Source organism: Lepidochelys kempii, chromosome 13 (genome assembly GCF_965140285.1).
Source record: "Lepidochelys kempii isolate rLepKem1 chromosome 13, rLepKem1.hap1, whole genome shotgun sequence".
NCBI lineage: Eukaryota > Metazoa > Chordata > Testudines > Cheloniidae > Lepidochelys > Lepidochelys kempii.
The window spans coordinates 36,093,794-36,101,698 of record NC_136392.1 but is presented as its reverse complement, the minus strand read 5'-3'; the positions used below and the strand labels follow the sequence as shown (position 1 = coordinate 36,101,698).

At 40.1% G+C, this 7,905-nt stretch overlaps 1 pseudogene; it reads left to right on the top strand.

Moving 5' to 3' along the window:
• Positions 1 to 2,365: 2,365 nt before the first annotated feature.
• On the top strand, positions 2,366 to 3,780 carry LOC144929182 (olfactory receptor 5V1-like; annotated as a pseudogene).
• Positions 3,781 to 7,905: the final 4,125 nt, after the last annotated feature.

The window sequence follows — 7,905 nt, the reverse complement described above, 5'->3', positions numbered from 1 at the left end:
CATGATTAAAGTCATTATCCTAACGGGATAATGCTAAAGACACTGAATAGACAATGATAACTTCTCTGAGTAATTTTTAAACCAGCCTAGCAAAGATTTTATATCGTTTAGGTTGGTTTAAAAACTTTAAAGCAATTATTTTTTTCTCTATTGAATTCTATAGGCTTCTAGAGTTTTGTTTTTTAAGAGAAACTTTACTAGTTTTATCTCTAGGCTTTTAGTTTAAATGTTCAGGGGCTTTTTATTTATCTTATTAGTGATTGCTCGTAACGGAATCATTTATAATTATTAAGATGCAGAGGAAATTTCATTATAAGCCGTAACATGGGATTCTCAAATGGGGCCCTAAAGAATTTAGGCTCGCTACTGCTACAGAAATTAAATGGGAATTAGGGGTAAAATTTTCAAAAGCACCCCTAAGCAGCTTAACATTCTAAATCCCATTTTCAAAAGTCACCTAGGCACTCAGACACACATTTTAAGGGTATGTAGGGTGCCTAGTGTGGTTTTCAAAAGCACCTATATCCCTAACATCTATTGATTTAAAATACCTTTATAATACCTCAATACCTTTAAAACTCTGGCCCTTCGCCTAAGTCTTATTGACAGTCAATAGTACTAAGGTTCCTAAGTCCATTGGGCTATTTAAAAATTTGAGTGTAAAGTAGATGCAAAAATATTACCATTGCTGCTGGAGAATAGAAACATCCAGTCTGGAATTTCCCCCCACAACTTTTAAATCCCTTTGCAAAGGAAGGAGAGAGCAAGGCTCATATACCTATATAGAATTCAGTGCTTTCCGTCTGGATGTTTTGACTGGAAGGTCTGTCAAAATATTATTTTAGACTGATACAATTTCAGTCTTGAAAGCAAATTAGATGCCATTGATATTATTTTTACTAATATGCATTTGTGCTGGGCTAATAAAATGTTGTGCATATTGAAACTGAGAGAGAGAGAGAGAGAGAGAGAGAGAGAGAGAGAGATCAGCTGCTTTAAGAAATTTTTGTAAACACAAGATGATCTGGACAATGAATAAAATAAACAACAATATTTTTCCCACCAGTGCAACCAAACATATCTTTGTGTTTCATGGTGTTCACATCAGGTATCCCCATCAGAGCTAATTCTGTGGCTGAATTTTAGAAAGAACAGAACATTTGTATGATCTGTTATAATATTTTCTGCAATTCCAGCTGTGCCTCTGATAGCGATGTATCCTGTGGAAACCCTGCATTTGAAGAACACTTCCTTGTCAGGTTAAAAAGTGAAACATCAGCGAACCAGATTAGACTGTATTTTATTTTATTTTACTTGGGCTGTGCTGTGATATTAATTCCTGGCATCAGAAGTGTAATCTCATTTTAGCAGCCCCTTTGTTCTCTAATATATCAGGACTCCCATTGGATGGGTTTAATCCTCCATCCCCATGGAAATTTTTTCATTTTTCATTGAAAAAGCCAAAACCTGAAAATTGTTTCTTTGGTGGAGAGTGGATGTTCTGGGATTTTCAGCAACTGAATGCAAACCTATTTGTCAATGTACTAAATATTTTCAGCCAAAGGCTGCTCAAAACTGAAACATGTTCATATTTAAAAAAAAAAAAAAAAAAAAAAAAACGTTTGGGGTTTACAGATTTCAGACGAAATTTGGTGAAAATCATATACTTTCCATGAAGACTTTCAGTTACTCCAAACCCCAGTATTCCATTACAAAATCTTAATCAGTCCTAATCCAAAGGGAAATGAAGCTGTTTTCTGATTTTTTGAAGTGTAGTGGAGTTTCCAGAAACACACAGTTTTTCTTTGCTCTGTTAGTGAAGAAGATAGGTACTCACACCTTAAATAACATATCACAGTAGTCCTGATACCAAGCAACCTGGACACTTTCCTGGAGGCTTGATCAAGTAACAGAAAATTATAGAATTGTAGGGCTGGAAGGGAGCTCAAGAAGTTTTCAAGTCCAGGCCACCTGGAAACCAAGGAAACCTGGACCATCCCTGAGAGCTATTTGTCTAACCTTTTCTTAACCATCTCTAATGATGGGGATTCTATGAAGAGAGGGCATAGATTTTTGAACATTTCTGCAATTAAACTGATGACATTTCAGTTCACTGCGATATTCAACTTATATTGCAGAGTTTGTTAGTTTTCATCTAGTTTGACAATGAATTGACTTAAAAGTTGAGTTTATCTTTAAAATATATTAACAAGTTTGCTTCATTTCCCCTAGATACATCCCAGGGCAAATGCAAACTGTAGAAATCAAACGTCCATTGAGGAATTTGTCCTCCTGGGATTTGGGAATCTCCCGGAACTTCAGATTCTTCTCTGCTTCCTGTTTCTAGTGATCTCCATAGTGACCATGGCTGGAAAATATCCTCATTGTTGTGCTAGATGTGGCTGATCAGCACCTTCACACCCCTATGAACTTCCTCCTGGGGAACTTGTCCTGCTTGGAGATCTGCTACACCTCCAGCATCCTGCCCTGGGTGCTGGCCAGTCTCCTCACGGGGGACAGAACCATTTCTGTTAGTGGCTGCATGACACAATTTTATTGTTTTGGTATCCTAGCAGCCACAGAATACTATCTGCTAGCAGTGATGTCTTACGATTGGTATCTAGTGATCTGCAATCCACTCTGTTATGCCACTCTGATGAACGGCACTGTTTGTTTCCAGCTCGCGGCTTGTTCCTGGACAAGTGGCTTTCTGAGCAGTACCATAGTAATCATTTTAATGACTAAAATAAAGTTTTGTGGCTCCAATGAAATTGACTATTTCTTTTGTGATTCCTCACCCATCATAAAACTATCCTCTACTGTTACCCAGTTTCTAGAACTCACCATTTTCATGGTCTCCTGCGTCAGGTGACTAGTCCCATTTCTATTCACATTGGCATCCTACGTTTGCATCATCAACACCATCCTGAGAATTCCTTCCACCACCGGGAGGCAAAAGGCATTTTCTACCTGCTCCTCTCACATTGTCACTGTCACAACATTTTATGGGACTCTGATTATTGGCTGCATGGTTCCAATTGCCCACCATTCAAAGGACTTATACAAGGTATTTTCTGTCTTCTAAACAGTCCTGACCCACATGGTCAACCCCCTCATCTACAGTCTGAGGAACAAAGAGGTCAAAGAGGCCCCGAGAAGGGCTGTCAGTAAGTTTCTGGCTTTTGCAAGACTTCAGACTGTAAAATTAACAGATCTCTATTAGTCACCTACAGCAGGAGATTCTGGAAGACTGGCACCTCTCCCCAATCAGCTAATTTTGATCTTTGCAGTTGTAAAATAAGATTGAGATTTTTAAAAGGGACTTTAGGGGTTAGGAGCACTGTATTCCATGCTTTGATTTTCCAGAAACTTTTGGAGGGTTACTTAGGGTGATATCTCAAAGGAGTTGAAGGGAGTTAAACACCTACATTGGAGTTAATCACCAAAGGGATTTAATCACCTAAATTGGAAGTTGAGTCACCTAATTCCTTCACATTTCTTTGGAAATCCTGCCCTAAAACTTTGGCAGACATGGATTTCACTGAATTTTAGGACTGATACTTGCTGCTGCTGCCTTTAGGGAGCAGTATTCGTATGGTATGCTTTGGCTGATATTTTTCTTTTCCAGGTGATGGAGGATAATTTGGGGAGAGGGGAGAAGGAAGGGGGAAACAATGATTGCATGAGTGAGAAAAATAAATCTGAATTCAAATGCAATGTTAACTGTTGTAGATGCCTGTGGAATTACATCATGCTTCCCTTTGCAAATCTAATAATAAAACAGGGCAACTGCATAAAAGTTTGGGTCAATATTTTTTTGGTCTTTGAGTCATATTTTAAGGTCAGAAGGGACTCTGATCTAGTCTTCATGACACAGGCCAAAGAACGTGACCAGCCATCTATGTTTCCCACTCCCTCCTATCTGGACTTTTCAGAGTCTCTGATTACCCTAGATTTACTGAGCTGGTCAGTGGAGATGCACTGATTCACAGAAACTCTGGACTCTTTCTTTTAAGGCATATTTCAACATTGTGGGCCTGATTCAACACTGGCTTACTTAGTCTCTATATATGCTACTTTTCATTTGAATCAAAGCCTTCTGGTAGGGGAAATTCTTTCCAGCAGTTTATAGATAGACCCATTGTGACTGAGATTTCCAAAGAAACTAGGAAGACTTTCTAAAGAACCGGTAAATAACAGGCCACTAAATTTCACCCAGTTACCCCTGTGTTGAGGCCAATAACTTACAGATTTATAAATTACCAATTTATAAATTTATAAAAATTTACCGATGAAGTGGGTATTCACCCACGAAAGCTTATGCTCCAATACATCTGTTAGTCTATAAGGTGTCACAGGACTCTTTGCTGCTTTTACAGATCCAGACTAACACAGCCCACCCCTCTGATACTTATAAATGTATAGATTCCGGGGCTAGAAAGGACGGTTGTGATCATCTACTCTGACTTTTTGTCAGTCACTTGCTGGTTTTAACTGGAGTAAATGGTGGATTCTGTGTAACTTGAAATCTTTAAATCATGATTTGAAGACTTTAGTAACTTAGCCAGAGGTTATGGGCCTCTTACAGGAGTGGGCTGCTGAGCTTCTCTGGTCTGTGATGTGCAGGAGGTCAGACTAGATGATCATGATGATCTCTTCTGGCCTTAAAGTCTGTGAGTCTAAGACTCTACTTGGCTCTCTCACACATTCACTGTGTGTCTTGGAGATGCTGTTGAATCTCCCCTTGCCTCAGTTTCCCTTGTGCATAATGATGCACTTGGATGCTGGGAGAATAAATCCATGAATGTGTGTGACACTCCCTGATGCCACATTGATGGGCATATTAGAGCCTAGATAACGAAAAATGTGAAGTCACTAAGATGTGTGTGTGTAGACATTTGTGTCTCCATAGCAGTCTGGGACCTGAGGCTAGGCTTTTCACGAGTGTCTACATGATTTAAGAGCACAGGTCCACTTGAAAGTCAGCGGCATCTCGGAAAATCCCAACCATGAACTGTACACTGAGTACATGAACAGGTGTCACACCCTCCCTTTCTCTGGCCACCCTGAAGACATGGGTGAGGGACTCCACTCTGTTTTTTTAAAGAGTCTCCTAAACAGCGATTGGGTGGGAAAATCTGCAATAGGTTTCTTGTAAGCATCTCTTCTTGGACTGTGGCACCATAATTGGAGGTGACCAGTGACCTCATCACCTGCATGTAGTAAGGAAGGCCATTTCCTTGGAGGATAGAAATTTGCCTCCATTCACTCTGGTGTTTGTACCGTCGACAGTGCTAGCATGTTATTGAGTTTTCCTTCTCATTAATCAATGTAAGCATCAAGGGAGATGTCGCCTTCCCACAGAAAGGATAAAAGCGAAATCTTGAGAGGGTCTCTCTTGTAGGAACTGGGCACAAGGCAAATAGCACCATATAGAACACTCGGAGTAGATCTCTTTCCTGGCACTGTTAAAGAACGTGAAGCAGATGATGGTAGAAGATAAACTGCAGAACCAGTATCCTGGTCTCTGAATCACTGGGAAAAGGGGCAGTATCTGAAAATCCGCCTCACTTAGAACAGATTTAAAGGTAAAACATTTCCACCATTTCTGTTTCAATTAAATCATGGGATTTTGAAGTGGCAAACATGAGCTTCTCTGCACCATACTCCGGCCACCTCACCGGGGTGGTGGGGAAGAATGGTCTTTAACAGGCTAGGAATATTCTATGTGCTGTGTCAAAACTATGTCTTATCATGCTTCTTCTTCTCCGGAATCACTGGGAATGTTGATGAATGTGAATAATTGACTGATCTGAATAATTCCATAGACCAGATTAAAATGAGGAGTAATTCCATTATTATATGAAATAGAATTAAAAGAAGATACACATGTCAAGAAGGTCTGAAAAAACACAGAAGGGTTCAAAGATAGATAGATAGATAGATAGATAGATAGATAGATAGATAGATAGATAGATAGATAGATAGATAGATAGATAGATAGATGTGTATGGGGACAGGTCTTTCTTTCTTTCTTTCTTTCTGTGACTCTGCTACATTTTGAGCATTCATCTTTCATACAATTAATGCACATTTCTTTATACAAAACTTGATACTGTAAGAGACATTCTTTTTGAAAAGACAAACGTTTCAGTAGAGCACTCTGCTTCAGTCATCCGTACATGAACACTGGGGCTCAAATTCTGCAAGGAGCTTAATATCTTTTGAGTGCTTCTGGGTCTCTTCCACACACCACTGATGCCAATGACATTAATTCTCCAGTGATTAGGATCATCTCTTGTCAATTATGCCTCTGAAAAGTAGGTAAACAATGTTGCCGCTGCTGTGACTGAAGAGCTTTGATTAGGTAGTATTCTCTGCAGATCTGTAGCTGGGTACACAAAACATGAAAGTCTGTGGAGGGTTGGGAGTCCCAGTGTCCTGCCATGTAAAATGTCCTGCCTATTCATCCATCTTTGCATGGTGAAGGCAACATTAACATATCTATTTCTATATTGATACTGACATCAATATAGACATCGATACATATATATAAAATGCTAACAGAAAATGTCTGGCCAAAATTTTCAAAGCTCATAAGACCTGATTTCCCTCCCCCACCCAAATAAAAAGAAATGAATGAATTAAAACGAACGGGAAATGAGCACCCAAAAGCACTAGGCAACTTTGCCAATCTCAGCCTAAATAGTGTCACATGGGCCTCCCTTGCCACACACGGTAACACCCTATACACATATAAATATTTACCACCAAGGTTTGACCAAAAAACTGAATTAAAGAATAAATTCTCACAGAGTCTTCCTGACTCTTTTTCCTGGTACTTTTTTCATAGTAAGTCTCAGGGCAGATCGGCACGAGGCGGAAAAGCTGATCCAAGCGACGCAATTTGAGTTACATTAGTAGCATAACTCAAGTCAACATAGCTTAGATCTACTTACCACAGGATCCACACTGCCCTGGGTTGATGGGAGAAACTGTCCCATCAACTCCTCTTAGGCTATGTCTACACTACTGCGGTAAGTCGACCTACGCTACGCAACTCCAGCTACTGACTGAAAATCTCCAGTCAACTTACCTTACTCTTCTCATCGGGGGTAGAGTACAGGGATCGACTGGAGAGCAATCTGCACTTGATTTGGCGGGTCTTTACTCGACTCGCTAAATCGACCACCAGTGGATCAGTCTCAGAGCTTCAGTCCCTGACGTAGTGTAGACCTGCCCTTACTCATTCCGGTGGAGTACCGGAGTTGATTTCTGAGCGATCGGCAGTTGATTTAGTGGGTCTTCAGTAGACCCGCTAAATTGACCCCCGGTGAATCGATCGCCACAGCGTCAATCCCGGCTGTAGTGGAGGCCATCATCATCACCACTAGCATCTCTCTTTCTCTTGGAAAAGAGAAAGGTTTTATTGTTTGTTTCCTTCCTTCTTTTGTGGAGAATTTCAGCTGAAAATGTAAAGTTTTCAGCAGTTTTTAGCTAAAAATGTTTGGTTCTTTGTTGCCAAAACCAAAATATATGGGATTTTTTCTGGACTTCTCTGAACAGTCATTTTTTCTGCTAAAAAAAAAACAAAAACCTTCCAGGCTCTAGATGCTGATTGAATAGATAGCAAATGTTGCAATTGTAATTCATAATTATTGTTAGGGGACTTATTCCTTCACTCACTTACTTCTCTGGTCCTTCTCGCATGAACAGAGAGCAACAATACCCAAAGTCCAAAGGTGCAAACAATTCGATGTTTATTGGGGTGAACTTCCAGCAAGCATGAATCCAGTTTCCTTCCTTAGTGTCCCCCTTCCCAACTCTGACACCACAGAGCCTTACACCTGTGTCCCTGTTCCCATTCCTACCCTTAGCCAAACATGATTTCAATTTCCCCACCCC